General features: G+C 41.0%; 1 protein-coding gene across 4 annotated transcripts in view; it reads right to left on the bottom strand.

Annotated features, from left to right (window-relative positions):
* Positions 1 to 13,094, bottom strand: part of PGBD2 (piggyBac transposable element derived 2) — a 36,355-nt gene extending 23,261 nt beyond the window's left edge. For 3 of the 4 annotated variants that reach the window (XM_053218448.1, XM_015071762.3, XM_053218458.1), the window contains exons 1-2: positions 12,948 to 13,094; positions 9,494 to 9,618 (exon numbers count right to left, since the gene is read on the bottom strand). The gene's annotated coding sequence lies outside the window, so the exon portion shown is untranslated. Of the gene's footprint in view, positions 1 to 9,493; positions 9,619 to 10,524; positions 11,252 to 12,947 lie in introns of those variants that run through there. The other variant, XM_053218451.1, reaches the window with a different exon arrangement.
* Positions 13,095 to 17,005: the final 3,911 nt, after the last annotated feature.

Raw genomic sequence — 17,005 nt, 5'->3', positions numbered from 1 at the left:
CTTCAACTCTGACCAACTTCAGGGAACAAAACAGCATCACCAAGTGGAAGCTGGAGCCGCTTACTGCAAGCCTCACCCCACTGTGCTCTGCAAGTACAACTTGACTAGGGGAAGTCCTCCTGAGAATCAGAGCAATCAGCTCCTACACCAGAATATCAGCACAAATCCCTCACATGCACCAAGTCTACTGATAATAAAGTGCTACAAAGCTTCAGCTCTAGGGGAAACAGGATCTAGCCTCCTTTGGGTTTATATATATGTATGTGTATATATGTGTGTGTATATGCACACATATATACACATACATATATATACATATGTATATATAAATACAGAGAAAGGAATTTTTGTTTATTCTTTTTCTATTTATTTTTATTGTTTATTTATTTATTATAAAAGAGAGACAAAATGTGCACGAGTGAGTAGGGGAGGGACTGACAGAGAAGGAGAGAATCCCAAGCAGGCTCTGCAATGTTAACACAGAGCCCAATGTGAGGTTCGATCTCACAAACTGTGAGATCATGACCTGAGCCAAAATCAAAAGTCAGACACTTAACTGGCTAAGCCACCCACACGCTATTTTATTTTTTAAATTATTATTTTATTCTATTTGTTTTATTTTTCTTTTTTCTTTTGGATCAAGTGTCTCTTAACAAAGAGACCAAAACACACTGAAGATCTAGCCTGCTTTCTTCTCTATCTCTCTTTCTCCCTCATTTTTTTTTTTGACCTCCAAAGTGACAAGTAGAAATTCATCCCATCCCAAAAGAAAAAAATGGAAAAATTCATGGCCAGAGATTTAATTAACACAGATATAAGATGTCTGAACTGGAATTTGAAACAACAATTTTAAGGGTACTAGCTGATATTGAAAAAAGCATAGAAGACACTAAGGAATCCATTACTACAAAGACAAAAAAACTAAAAACTAGTCAGGCCAAAATTAAAAATGCTATAACCGAGATACAAACCTGAATGGATGCCATGACAGAGAGGACACAGAGGTAAGAATCAGTGATACAGAATCTAAAATTATGGAAAGCAATGAAAAGAAGAGGAAAAGAAAGGTTTCAGATCACGAATGTAGACTTTAGGAACTCAGTGACTCCTTAAACTGTTATAACATTCAAAACATAAGAGTCCCAGAAGATGCAGAGAAAAAGGTAGAGGGTTATCTGAGTAAATTATAGCTGAAAACTTCCCTAATCTGGGGAATAAAACTGACATCACAATCCCAAGAAGCACAGAGAACTCCCATTAAATTCAACAAAAGTTAGCCACCATGAAGACACATCATAGTCAAATACACAAAATAATACACACAAGGAAAAAATCCTGAAAGCACAGAGCAAAAAAATCCTTCACCTATAAGGGAAAACATATCAGCTTCACAACAGATCTGTCCACAGAAACTTGACAGGAGAGAAGGGAATAGCATGATACATTCAACGTGCTGAATAGGAATCATATGCAACCAAGAATACTTTATTCAGAAAGGATGTTATTCAGGATAGAAGGAGAGATAAAGAGTTTCTCAGACCAGCAAAAACTAAAGGAGTTCATGACCATTAAACCAGACCTGCAAGAAATAGTAACAGGGACTCTTTGAGTGGGGGAAAAAAAAAAACAAAACCAACAAGGATAGAAGGGAAAAGAGAACATCACCAGAAACACCAACTTTACATGTAACAAAATGGCACTAAATTCATATCTTTCAATAACCATTCTGAATGTAAATGGACTAAATATTCTAATCAAAAGACACAGGATGTCAGAACAGATTAAAAACAACAACAACAAGAAAAAACCAAGACCCCATCAATATGCTGCCTATAAGAGAGTCATTTTAACCTAAAGACAACTGCAGATTCAAAGTGAGGGGATGGAGAATCATCTATCATGCTAATGGCTGTCAAAAGAAAGCCACAGTACCCATACTTAGATCATACAAATTACATTTTAAATCAAAGACAGTAACAAGATGTTGGTGAGGATGCTGTGAAAGGGGAACCCTTTTGCACTCTTGGTGGAAATGCAAACTCTGGAAAACAGTATGGAGGTGCCTCAAACAATTAAAAACAGAACTACCCTACGACCCAGCAATTGCACTAGGTATTTATCCAAGTATACAAAAATGCTGATTCAAAGGAGCACATGCTCCACAATGTTGATAGCAGCACTATCGACAACAGCCAAATTATGGAAAGAGCCCAAATGTCCATCAACTGATGAATGGATAAAGAAGATGTGGTATATATCAGGGCACCTGGGTGGCTCAGTTGGTTAAGCGTCCGACTTCGGCTCAGGTCATGATCTCTCATCGGATCTTCAGCTCAGGTCATTAGTTCAAGCCCGTGTCAGGCTCTGTGCTGGAGCCTGCTTCGGATTCTGTGTCTCCTTCTCTATCTGCCCATCCCCCACTCATACTCTGTCTCTCTCTCAAAAATAAATAAAAAATTTTTTAAAAATATTTTAAGAAAAAGATGTGGTGTATATGTACAATGGAATACTAATTGGTGATCAAAAAGAATAAAATCTTGCCATTTGCAACAACATGGATGGAATTAGAGTGTATATGTGAAGCAAAATAGTCAGAGAAAGACAAATAATCATGATTTCACTCATATGTGGAATTTGAGAAACTCAACAGATGAACATAGAGGAAGGGAAGGAAAAATAAGACAAAACCAGAGAGGGAGGCAAACCATAAGAGACTCTTATATACAGGGAACTGATGGTTGCTGAAGGGATACTGCATGGGGGGATGCGCTAAATGGGTGATGGGCATTAAGGAGGGCACTGGTTGGGATGAGTACTGGGTGTTATATGTAAGTAATTAATCACTAAATTCTACTCCTGAAATCATTTTTACAATATATTTTAACTAACTTGAATTTAAATAAAAAATAAATTAAAAAAAATTTAAAAAACATAAAGCAAAAAAAATAAATAAAAAATAAACCAAAGACTGTAACAGGAGATGAAGAAGTGCATTACATCACAGTTAAGCGGTCTATCCATCAAGAAGATCTAACAATTTGGGGAGGTTAAGTGTCCGACTTCAGCTCAGGTCATGATCTCATGGTTGGTGGGTTTGAGCCCCGTGTTGCAGTCTGTGTTGACAGCTCAGAGCCTGGAGCCTGCTTCAGATTCTATGTCTCCCTCTCTCTCTCTGACCCTCCCCTGCTCATGCTCTTTCTCTCTCTCTCTCTGTCTCTCTTTCTCTCAAAAATGAATAAACATTTAAAAAATTAAAAACAAAAGATCTAACAATTTTAAATACTTAGGGTCCAATTGAGAGTTCCCAAATATAAGAATCAATTAATAACAAACATAAAGAAACTCATTGATAGAGAACTTTAACACCCAACTGACAGTAATGGACAGATCACTTAAGCAGAAAATCCACAAGGAAATAATGGCTTTGAATGACACACTGGAGCAGAGAGACTTAACAGACATATTCAGAACATTTCATCCTAAAGTAACAGAATACATATTCATCTCAAGTGTACATGGAACATTCCCCAGAACAGATCACATTAGGTCACATATCAGTCCTCAACAGGTACAGAAATATCAAGATCATGCCCTTCATACTGTCCTATCACAATGCTATGAAACTTGAAGTCAACCACAAGAAAAAATATGGAAAGCCCTTGGAGGTTAAAGAACATCCTACTGAAGAATGAAAAGGATTAACCAGGAAATTAAAGAATTTAAAATGTACATGGAAGCAAATGAAAATGAAAACACGACAGTACAAACCCTTTGGGATGTAGCAAAGGCGGACCTAAGACGGAAATAGATCACAATATAGGCCTACCTCAAAAAGGAAGAAAAGTCTCAATACACAAGGTTACACAATAACCTTACACCTAATGAAGCTAGAAAAGGAAAAGCAAATAAAGTCTGAAGCCAGCAGAAGAAGGTAAATAATAAGGATTAGAGCACAAATAAATGGTATAGAAATTAAAAAAGATCAACAAAATAAGGAGCTGGTTCTTTGAAAGAATTAATAAAATTGATAAACTCCTAGCCAGACTTATCAAAAAGAAAAGACAAAGGACCCAAATAAATAAAATCACAAATGAAAGAGGAGACATCACAACCAACACTTTAGAAATACAAACAACTCTAAGAGAATATTAAGAAAAATTATATGCCAACAAACTGGGCAATCTAGAAGAAATGGACAAATTTCTAGAAAAATACAAACTACCAAAACTAAAACATGAAGAAATAGAAAATTTGAATAGACCCGTAACTAGCCAAGAAATTGAATGTTATCAAAAATCTCCCAACAAACAAAAGTCCAAGGCCAGACAACTTGCCAGGGGAATTCTACCAGACATTTAAAGAAAAGTTAATATATACCCTGCTCAAATTGTTCCAAAAAACAGAAATAGAAGGAAAACTTCCAGTCTCATTCTACAAGGCCAGCATTACCTTAATCCAAAAATGAGAAAAAGAACCCACTAAAATAGAGAACAGGCCAATATTCCCAATGATCATGGATACTAAAATCCTCAACAAGATACTAGCAAATTGTATCCAACAGGACTTAAAAGATTTATTGCCCACGATCAGCGGTATTTATTCCTTGGATTCAGGGGTAGTTCAGTGTTCACAAATCAATCAATATGATACACATTAAAAAAAAAAAAAGCCATGAACCATACGATCCTCTCAATAAATGCAGAAAATGTATTTGACAAAGTATAGCATACATTCTTGAAAAAAAAGCCCTCAGCAAAATAGGGATAGATGAAACATACCTCAACATAATAAAGTCCGTATCTGAAAGACTCCACAGCTCATACAATCCTCAATGGGGAAAAACTGAGAGCCTTTCCTCTATGGTCAGGAAGAAGACAGGGTTGTCCACTCTCACCATACTAGTTAACATAGTATTGTAAGTCTTAGCCTCAGCAATCAGACAGCAAAAAGAAACAAAAAGTATTCAAATCACCAAGGAAGAAGTCAAACTTTCACTATTTGCAGAAGACATGTTACTCTATTTAGAAATCCCAAAAGACTTCACCCAAAAATTGCTAGAACTGATAAATGAATCCAGCAAAATTGGAGCATACAATTTCAATGTACAGAAATGTATTGCATTAAACAACAATAACGACACAGCAGAAATCAAGGAATCAATCCCATTTACAATTGCACCAAAAAACCGTAAGATACCTAGGAATAAACCTAACCAAAGAGGTAAGAGATCTGTACTCTGAAAACCATAGAACACTTATGAAAGAAATTGAAGAGGACACAAAGAAATGGAAAACCATTCCATGTTCATGGATTGGAAGAACATTGTTAAAATGTCTACATTTTACACAATGCAATCTACACATTTAATGTAATCCCTGTCAATACCCTGCCCCCATACCACCAGCATTTTTCACAGAGCTACAACAAAGAATCCTAAAATTTGTATGGAACCAGAAAAGACCCCAGATAGCCAAGCAATCCTGAAAAAGAAAAGAAAAGCTGGAGGCATCACGATTCCAGATATCAAGCTCTATTACAAAGCTGTAATCATCAAGACACTATGGTACTGGCACAAAAACAGACACACAGATCAATGAAACAGATAGAAAATGCAGGAATGGAACCACAATTATATGGTCCATTAATCTTCAACAAAGCAAGAAAGAGTATCAAATAGAAAAAAGTCTCTTTAAAAAATGGTGCTGGGAAAACTGGACAGCAACATGCAGAAGAATGAAACTAGACCACTTTCTTATACACAAAAATAAATTCAAAATGGATGAAAGACCTAAATGTGAGACAGAGAACCATCAAAATTCTGGAGGAATTTTGCTGTATTACAGGCAGCAACCTCTTTGACCTTGGCCACAGCAACTTCTTACTAGATACATCACCGGAGGCACAGAAACAAAAGCAAAAATGGGCTATTGGACCTTGATGAATATAAAAAGATCCTGCACAGTGAAGTAACTATCAACAAAACTGAAAAACAACCTAGGGAACAGGAGAAGATATTTCCAAATGATATATCTGACTGATAAAGGGTTAGTATCCAAAATCTATAAAGAACTTACCAAACTCAGCACCCAAAAACAAATAATCCAGTAAAGAAATGGGAGAGGACATGAACAGAAACTTTTCCAAAGAAGACATCCAGATGGCTAATGGACACATGAAAAGATGCTCACCATCACTCATCATCAGGGAAATATGAATCAAAATCACAATGACATACCACCTCACACCTGTCAGAATGGCTAAAATTAACAACACAAGAAACAACAGGCATTGGCGCGATTGTGGAGAAAGGGAAACACTTTGGCCCTGCTGGTGGGAATGCAAACTGGTACAGCCACTCTGGAGAACAGTACGGAGGTTCCTCAAAAAGTTAAAAATAGAACTACGTTATCATCCAGCAATTGCACTATTAGATATTTACCGAAAGGATACAAAAATACAGATTCAAAGGGGTCAACGCACCCCAACGTTTATCACAGCCTTATTAACAATAGCCAAACTATAGAAAGAGCCCAAACGTCTATCAACTGATGAATGGATAAGGAATGGACACATGGACACACACACACACACACACACACAGGAACATTATCACTCAGCCTTCAAAAAGAATGAAATCTTGCCATTTGCAAAGAGGTGGATGGAGCTACAGTATTTTATGCTAAGTGAAATAATTCATTCAGGAAAAAACAAATAACCACATAATTTTACTCAAATATGCAACTTAAGAAACAAAACAGATGAACATACGGAAGAGGAAAAAAAAAAGAGAGGGAAGGAAACCATAAGAGACTCTTAATGATGGAGAACAAACAAGGTTGATGGAGTGGTGGGTGGGGATGGGCTAAATGGGTGTTGGGTAATAAGGAGGGCACTTGTGATGATGAGCACTGGATGTTGTATGTAAGTGATGGATCATTTTATTCTACTCCTGAAACCAATATTGCACTGTATGTTAACTTGTACTTAAATAAAAATTAAATATATATATATATATATATATATATATATATATATGGCTAGATAAAGAAAATGTGGTATATACTTACAATGGAGTATTATTCAGTCTCAAAAAGGAATAAAATCTTGTTTCATGTTATAGCATGGATGAAACTTAAGGATATTATGCTAAATAAACCAATCACAAAAAGACAAACACTGTAGGATTCCATTTATATGAGGTATCTAAATTACTCCAATTCATAGAAACAGAAAGTAGAAGGGTGGTTGCTAACACCAGTGGAGGGTGGAGGGGGAAATGGGGAGATGATGCTTAATGGGTATAGAGTTTCAATGTTGCAAGATAAAAGTGTTCTCAAGATTGGCTGTACAACAATTTGAGTATATTAACACTAGTGAAAAGCAGTTAATGTGGCAAATTTTATTTTATGTTAATTTTTACAATTATCATAGAAAAAGAAGGTAACTTCTAGAGAAAAAATCTCCTACTTGCTAGAAGGATATAATAATTTTAAATTTTATGCACTTAATAACAACCTCAAAATAAAGTAAAAATTAACTGCAGAAGCTGACAAATCCATCACAGTAGTGAGAGATTCAATACACCTCTTTCAGTGATTAATGATCAAGCAGATAAAATTACTGAGACCTGAACAGCAAAACTGACAACGTTTGGTCTATCCTAAACAGCAGTGATGTCAGCAAGATGGAAGAACAGAAAGTCCCTATCTTGTGTCTCCCTACACAATGATTTGGCAGCCAACCACAGAAAAGTGCCTTTGTAGGTGCTTTGGGATCCAGGTAGGAGGCTTCTAAACTGGGGTGAACCAAGACTAAGGAAAGCTTCTTTGAAAAAAAGGCCAGCACTCTGGTGGCAAGTTCACCAAATGCAGCGTGGCCTACAAACCAAAGGCAGCCTCAACACCCTAGGGACTGAGCTCCAGGCCTGCCTGGCCATAGTCCTGCAACCAATCCCATGTGCCAAGGAACTTAGGAAGAGCCACAGTGTCCACACACCAATAATAGGTCCCCCAGCCTTGGACCAGACTACGGATCCCAAAGCACCCCTGTGTCCAGGCTCTAGTCTGCCCTTAGTCCTTCTCACCCAGGGACCCAGCAGCACCCATCCATTCTTCTAGTATGAGGCCTGCTGACCTCAGTGTCAGCTGTGGACCCAGAAGCAGCCCTGAGACATGGTTTCAGCCTCTCTCTGCCACAGTCTAGGGTAGGTCCAGGGAACCAGTGGGAGACACACCGATCCAATCCCCCAGTGGCAGACCAGCTAATCTTAGTCCCAGCTGTGGTCCCTGAAGCAGTCCTGTGGTTCAGCTGCAGCCTTGACTGAATGTGGTCCCAAAGGCAGTCACATCCACCTGGGGACCAGCAAGAACCACATCTTTCCGCAGAAAGTATTAACCATAAAGAAAATGATAAATTACACCACATTTAAATTAAGAACTTCTTAGTTCATCAGAAGAAACTCATAAATAGAAAAAGTTATCTGTAACAAATATAAGGGATTAGTATCTAGGAGACCCAAAGAATCTAAGATATACAAAGAAATCAGAGGAACAATTAAGAAAAACACAAATAACACAACAGGAAAATGGGTAAAAGGATATCAGCAGGTACTTCTCAAAGGAAATACAAACAGCATGCAAACATGAAAAGACAGTCAATCTCATTACTATTAGGGAATAAAAATTTCAATCACGATTGAGGTATCATTTCACACATCACTTCACTAGGTTGGCAAAAATTTTAAAGGCAGACATTATCAAGTATTGGAGAGGACCATGAGTCATACAAGAGGCCTCAGTGCTGGAAGGAGTGTAAAAGGTGCATTAGTGTCTATGCCCAAACTCACACCCAGCAATCCACCCCAAGTATTTACCCTAGGGCAAGAGTTCTCAGCCTCAGCAATGACACTGGGGACTAAACAATTCTTCAGTGTGTGGGAGGGCTGGAGATGGGGAGGCTGTCCTGTACATTACAGAATGTTTAGCAGCATGCATGACCTCTACCCATTAGAGACAGTAGCACCTCACTTGCCAGTTATGGCAACAAAAAAGGATCTCCCTTTTTTTGTTGTATAATGAAATACAACAAAAAAAGTGAATGAAGAACTTCAGCCACACACACCACTGAATGAATTGCAAAAAAATTCATTAGCAAAAAAAACCCACATACTTCATTACATGCATTCATTTTATAAGGACCAAAAAGGTAAACAAAACTAAAGTATGTATTATCTGGAAATACACACATACACATGATAAAACCATAAAGAAATGCAAGGAAATGATTAAAAGATACTTCAGGACAGTGGTTACCTCTGAAGAGAAAAGATGAACTGGAGCAGACAGATAAATGACTTCTAAGGTTTGGATAAGGTTCCATTTCTTAAACTGAGCAGGATATTGAACATTGTTTCATTATTTTTGTTCACATGCATTTTATATATTTTTTGCACACTCACACAGACACACACAAAGGCACAAGGATATTTGCACACCCGTGAGCAAATACTAGCGAGTTGATCCACTCTGTGCCCCTCAGGAAGACTGCTGTCTGCGGTGATGAAGGAGTGGCAGGCAGAAGGTATTCTGTGGTGTTCCAGAACACATGTATCTTGCACAACTAGAGGAAGAAAATTAGAAAACAGTTATCTCCCCACTCTATAGTCTCATGAAGAGTCTCTTTACAGAATCCTTATTTCTAAAAGCCCAGCCAGCCCACATCCCAGCTTGTCCACACAGCGTCTCTGACCACCTCACCTCTTCCTCTGGTCTACTTGACACTGCATATAAATTCCCCTAGAGCCCAACCACACAAGATGCAGGCATCACGGAAACAAGTCCCACAAGCCCTTAGTGTATCTGAGTATGTGACTATAACCTCTATGGGCCTCCCACCTCCCTTCTCCTCTGACCTTCCTCAGCACTCAGGCAGGCTGGCTATAGATGCTAGGTGTCTAAACAGTAGGAGAAAGACCTTGGTCCTTCAACCCCTCTCCCCACCTCCCATTAACAAATCTGCAGCCTGGTAAGAATATAGACCATGGAGCCACCAGTGGCAAGCTCTGTAACAATGGGTAAGTCGCTAACCTTGTCTGTGCCCACATCTCCTCACCTATATAATGATATCTTCATGGTACCAATCCTAGTGGGGTCACTGTGAAGACAAGAGTCAAGGCATGTGAAGCACATACAAGGGGCCTGGCTCTAAAAGTGTTAGCTATCATTTGAGATCCACAATCCCTCCCCACAATTCTCAGAAGTCAAAAATGCTGTGAAAACTGAACAATTCTTCAAAATGTACCAACAAACTCTGGCAGCAAAATCTAAAATGATGTGAGGCTCTCTGCAATCTCTATTTCTAACTGTAGGTATCCATACATTTTGCTGCAGAAATCCTGTGTTTGATTAGGGGTGCTTTAGTATGACTTTGATAAAATCCAAACACGTCTGGCCAGTTTGGGGTCAGATAATGTGACCTGGTTACCATTTCACAGTCATGCTAACCCTCAGCAGCTCAGCTCATTACCTTTTTCTCTGTTGTGCCCTAGGCGGTCCTCTTCCACTCACTGACATTCAGTGACAGCCCCCAATCAGTCATTCTGACACTGGCCCATCCTCACAATCTGCCAAGAACCTTCCCAGATCACAAGTGCACAGGCCTTGGTATTAGATCAAGGCCACTAAACAGCCTGGTCCTGAGCCTTCCCCTACCGAGCCCCTGCCTAGGCTCAGGCCACCCTATGTCCTGCAATGTTCTTATCTAAGTCAAGAGTTACTGCATGTTGACCTCACCAAGTGCCCCCATGGCCAGGCAGTTGCCTGGTAAATTTATTCATGTTTATATCCCCAGAAGCCAACACAACTCCTGGCATGCAGTATGCACCCAATAAATGCTTGCCAAACTGAACAAATGAGCAAATGGCCATAGTTCAGGGAACCTAATCCACCTTATCAGTCTTTCATTTTCATCTTCACCTTTTGACTTTCAGTCACTTATTCAGAACAGAACTAGGAACTCTTGATATATGATTGACCTTTACCAAAATATACTTATAAAGATTCTCTGAAACTGTGAGAAATAAGCTATTTTTTTTTTTTTTTTTTTTTTTTTTTAGCAAAGGAATATCTTTAAAGATTATAGGCAGAATACGACACAATCACTTGGACATTTTAACAAGCTTATTCTGACTGTGGTGCAGCCAACTGAGGGCACCAAAGCAAGTACAGGTAGACAAAAGGCAGGATGGTGGTTCCCATAGAGAAAAGTGCGCCAGCCCAGGGAGAATTCAAAAAGGTAACCAGGGGCGCCTGGGTGGCGCAGTCGGTTAAGCGTCCGACTTCAGCCAGGTCACGATCTCGCGGTCCGTGAGTTCAAGCCCCGCGTCAGGCTCTGGGCTGATGGCTCAGAGCCTGGAGCCTGTTTCCGATTCTGTGTCTCCCTCTCTCTCTGCCCCTCCCCCGTTCATGTTCTGTCTCTCTCTGTCCCAAAAATAAATAAACGTTGAAAAAAAAATTTTTTTTTTAAATTAAAAAAAAAAAAAAAAAAGGTAACCAAATCTGTATTGACTGCAGGCTAGAGCTGGGGGAAGAGCTGACAAGGGATGCCTTCCCCAGGAGTGTCTGGGTGGCTAGGGTAAGGTGATGTCATTCACAGAAATTGGGGGCACTAGAAGAGGACCAGATGTGAGTGAGCTCAAGGTGCCTTATGCTCATATTCAGACAGAAACGCTTTTGAGATAACCCAGAAACGTATCATGTAGGCCACAGTCTAAGCAAGTCTGGGACAGAGAAATGACCTGGGCTGGACCTGGGTTTGCTCAAAACCACAACAATCCTTAAAGCCACAAGAGATCACCCAGGGAAGATGCCCAGACTGAAAGAGAAGATGGCCAAGGAGGGCATCTTCAGAGATTTGAGGACAAAAGGAGATAGGCCTGATAAGTAGAAGGAGAATCAAGAGAAGCTGGCTAGGATCAGGATGGGTCAAGGCACAGAGGATGACCAAAGCTGCCACTCTCTATTGGGCCTGGCAGGGAGGAAGAAAAGACCCTCTGATTTGAGATCTGGTGCTTCCAATGCCACTCTGAAGGGGAGAGAGCCTCTACTGGTTAAAATGTAAATTTGTCCAATAAGACAGCTAAATGCAACTAAATACTGACTTGGATCCTATACCACAGAAAAGAAATGGGCTAGACAAACAGACTGATCTGAATAGAACCTGTAGATGTTAGTGTCCTAGTTTTGCGGTTCTGTTAAATTAGATGTTAACATTTGGGGAGTCCAAGTGAATAGAATGAGAATTATTTGTACTAGTTTCTAAACTTTTTCTTAATTCTGAAATTATTTCGAAAATATTTCTTTAATAAGACATTTTACAAATGTAAATGCCTCAAAGTTGAGCCACGTGCAAAACGGCTGGGGAAAAGCCTTTGTGAGACACCAGCCCCCTCCCCTCCTCTTCCCCATTACAAAATCAAACGGAGAATAGGAAAACAAAAGGCACTCCGCGATCGCAGGCAGGCAGAAGCACCCAGCAAGTCCCCGCTCAGGGTCACCCCTCCCTGAGGATGCTCCCTCCCCTGAGGGAGCGCGGCCCGAGACTCGCCCCCTACCAGGTCTCTCCGCAGCCGGGACTCCGCCCACAGGTGGCGACCACTCAACTCCCGTACATCCTGCTTCAGCGCATTCCCGCCCAGCCCAAAGGTTCTAGGTTCTCTTCGCTGAGTACGCACCGGCCTCAGCCCGCCTCCCGCCCTACAGCGGGAGTGCCGCTGTTCGGCCTTAGGAGCCCAGAAGCCCATTGTCCCCATACCAGTCCCTCGTAACCACTATCCGCGCGCGGCGCTGAGGGCCAAAGCCTGGGATGCCGTTGAGAAAACGCAACGCCAGGCCCCACCGCTCCCGAACCCAAACCAGGGCGGTCCGCAACGCGAGCGGGCCGACACCTACCTGCGCACCGTGAGGGCTGAAGTCTCGCTGAGTTGCGCTGGACACAGCGCGAGGCAGGGAACCCCAAAGCGCCGGGCCGCGCCCGCCTCGGGCGTCGCGGCCGCGCAACGTCCGGCACCAGAGCGCTCTGGGCGCCTAGGCTTGCCTTCTGTGTCCCGCCCCAGTCACGCCCCCGACCACGCCCCGACCCGAGCAACCACAGAGAGGCCAGGGCCTCCGCAGAGCCTAGAGGGACCTTGGAAGTACCTCCGCGAGCCGGTCTGCGCTGCAGAAGTGTCCGAGGAATCTCCCGTTTGCTCCGTTCACACTGCTCTCTCCCGTGCTAGTCTAGGCACTTTTCTCGCCCCTGGTCACAAAAGCAGGAGGCTTTTTTCTATCTAGGATGGTGGTTCTGTAAACAGAATGAGTTAGGGGGGCCTCTGGAAAAGTACAAACTTCGCTTTCTCTACATAAGAAAAGTCATTTTAAGACCCTGACCATATTGTGAAAGAATTTAAAAGCAAATAGCCGCTATCAAGCCAGAAGATACCCTAGTCACGTAAGGGACAATATAATCAGTGCTAAAACTCCCAGTGCTGACTCAAAAGTGAAGACTGACCTGACACACATACTTGAGTTAACTTTACAGAATCTAAACCACTTTGAGCACTCAGGTACAAGACTTACTGGAGCCATTGAACTAATAATGCTCACCTGGTTGGACCTTGTGAGTTCAACCTGGAGACAGTCAACTTAAGATGACTTTTACCCTAATTCCTTGTTGTCTTCCCCATTGTGCAAGCCTTTCAGGAGTATGCACGCTCCCTTAGCTTAAAATTTACCCAATTTTGTTGTTCAAGGAGACTCTCTTGGGAAAGACCACCCTTTACCTGTTGCAAGTAAAACTCTTACTCTTCCTATTCTTTAGGTTCGTTGTGTATTTTGGCTCCACTTCCACCAAGAGGTGAACTTAGTTTTGGGTAACAGTTTTCCAGACCAATAGCTGCTTCACCTGGGAACTTGGTAAAAAAGCAAATCCTGGAGTTCCACCCCAAACCTACTGAATCAGAAACTGAGGGCAGGCCCAACATCCCTTGAGGTGATCCTGATACAAAGTAGGTTTTGAAAACCACTGGTCTGTGACAAGTTTTCTCAACCTCCATACTCTGGACATTTTGGCCTGTATAATTCTCTGTTGTGGGGGTCTGTCCTGTGCTTTATGGGTAGAGTCACCATAAAATACAAGGTGACCAGTTAAATTTGATTTTCAAATAAACAACAGTGTTAATTTAAGATTCAAATTTAACTGAGAGTCCTGTATTTTATTTGGAGACACTACCCTACATGTATTTTTATTTGCTAAATCTGAAAATTCTGATTATAGGATATTTGAACATCCCTGGCCTCTACCTATTAGGTGCCAGTAGCACACCCTTGCCCCTCCAGTTATGACCAATAAAAATGTCTCCAGTATGATCATTGTTAAATAAAAAATTCATTTGACTAAATTTAAAGATCTAAGTTGTTTTATTAAATCATTCACAAATTGGGGAGCATTCCCTCTAGCAAATGGAGGAAAGTTCTGAGGAATTATACAAAATTGAAGTTTTTTATAGAAGAAAGGTGGGGCAAGAAAATTACTAGCAAAGGAAAAGGATTGTTCCTAGAAAGACCACTTTCCTTGTGGGTAAAGGCAAGGGATTTTATTGTGGAATTGACCTCATCTGCCTTTGGGGGATGGAGAGGGCCTATTATGGAAAACTGGCACTGATCAAAAAAATTCCTGACTTACCAGTAAACAAACACTACATTTCTGGGGGAGGTTGAAATTGCAATTTTTAAATTTTTTTTGTTTACAATTTATTTTCTTTTTTCTTTTTTAAATTTTTTTAACATTTATTTATTTTTGAGAGACAGAGGCAGAGCATGACCGGGGGGGGGGGGGGGAGAGAGAGAGAGAGAGAGAGAGAGAGAGAGAGAGACAGAATCTGAAGCAGGCTCCAGGTTCTGAGCTGTTTGTTAGCCCAGAGCCTGATGCGGTGCTCGATGCAGGGCTCGAACTCAGAACTGCAAGACCATGCATGACCCAAGCTGAAGTTGGACGCTCAACTAACTGAGCCACCCAGGTGACCCTATTTTCTTTCTTTAAGAAATCTCCGCACCCAATGTGGGGCTCAAACTCATAACCCTGAGATCAAGAGTTGCATGCTCTGCTGACGAAGTCATCCAGGCACCCCAAATCTGCAATTAGATTGGTATTAATCCCCAATGTAGTAACTCAATGTAAGTGACATATTTTGAGCCTGTGGTTTCCTTTTTAACACCAAGGAGGCAAAATTCCTCCTCTACTCCAACCCACCTCTACCTTCACAGCTTGAGAATTACTGCTTTATGAGATACATGGGACAGCGTACTTCACAGAAAAGGGTGACTTGGCCTCAAAGGCTCTGTCTAAACACAAATATTCTTGGGAACAACCTATGTTAAACATCCAAGAGAGTCAAGTAGCAAAGGTTTTGCATTTGCTTGTCTACCCTGGCAATTCTCCAGAAGATATTTTTTGTTTGGTTGGTTTTGTCACTGTTTGTAAAAATAAAATCAAAATGGTGTCACTTAAGTTAAGGCCTGAAGTCAGTAAACCAACAATTATTACCTAACCTAACTGCAGTTTCAACTCTGCAGAAATGTAAACTTTAATCAGTCAACATGGGGATTTCCTGGTCAGCACTAGGAAATTTACTGAGAGACCCCGTCAGTACCCCTTAGAAGGACAACCTTGTCTAAAATAATGGGTTCATGGACAATAATTTCCTTTTTGTCAATTCCTCTCTATCTTTAAAAACCTTTCCCAGGGTGCCTGGGTGGCTCAGTTGATTAGCATCTGACTTCAGCTCAGGTTATGATCTCATGGTTTGGTTCAGTTCCTGACCTCAAGCCCACATCAGCGCAGAGCCCACCTTGGATCTTCTGCCCCCACCCCCCGCCCCCACCCCAGTCATTCATGCTTTCTCTCTCTCTCTCTCAAAAATAAATTAAAAAACGTTTAATTTTTTTTCCCTTTTCTGTAGACCTTTGGAACTCCCCTCTACTTTCCAGACAGGATGCTGTGTGATTCATGAATCAATATATAAAGCCAATTAGATTTTTAAATTTATTCTGTTGAGTTTTTGTTATTTAACAGATTTGGTATCAGCAGTGTCATTCGAAGCAAACTTTTGGCAACATTCAGGGACAATGCAAAAAAATAAATAAATAAATAAGCATGCTCTCCATGAATCCTTTGAAGTCCCTGTCCTTCTCACATTTCCAAGGGCTATAAGTAAGTTCTTCTCAGTTCTGACTTCCACACTTTCTGCATTCAAACTTTCAAATCTAATTGGCATTCTTTTACAAGGCACATCAACTTGAGCTTCCAGGAGATATTCCCAGAGGCAACTGAGCTTCCATAAATATGGAACCCAGTTGATCTGCCATGTTTGCCTGGTGCCCAACTGAGCTGGCAGAGGATGTTCCCAGGGCCAAACTCTAACCTTTCAGACCACAATTGCCTGGGTAGAAAACCTCAACAGTTTCCATGGGAATTGGTGATAGTGTGCACACAAGGCATTCTTGTGACCAGGAGGCACTAACATTTTGTGGTTACTGTCAATACATTAAGGTGCACACGTGGGGCGCCTGGGTGGCTCAGTCAGTTAAGCGCCTGCCTTCAGCTCAGGTCATGGTCTTGCGGTCTGTGGGTTCGAGCCCCGCGTTGGGCTCTGTGCTGACAGCTCAGAGCCTGGAGCCTGTTTCAGATTCTATGTCTCCCTCTCTCTCTGACCCTCCCCTGTTCATGCTCTGTCTCTCTCTGTCTCAAAAATAAATAAAGGTTAAAAAAAAGATTAAAAAGGTGCAGATGTTTGTCTTGTTTTATGTAGATAAGGGCTATTGCTAACGGGCATTTCCAAGACCAAAAAGCTGCAAAATTGGGGGGTGTGAGTTTAGGACTGAAAGTCTATTAGATCATTTGCTACTTCAAGAAGCCTCTTATGTTAGGATAAGTTGGTCATGGAATGGGTTAGGTTCACACTAGTTTGCCC

This window comes from Acinonyx jubatus, chromosome A1 (assembly GCF_027475565.1).
Source record: "Acinonyx jubatus isolate Ajub_Pintada_27869175 chromosome A1, VMU_Ajub_asm_v1.0, whole genome shotgun sequence".
NCBI classification, from domain to species: domain Eukaryota; kingdom Metazoa; phylum Chordata; class Mammalia; order Carnivora; family Felidae; genus Acinonyx; species Acinonyx jubatus.
The sequence above is the reverse complement of the archived record's forward strand: the minus strand, read 5'-3'. Positions and strand labels throughout refer to the sequence as shown.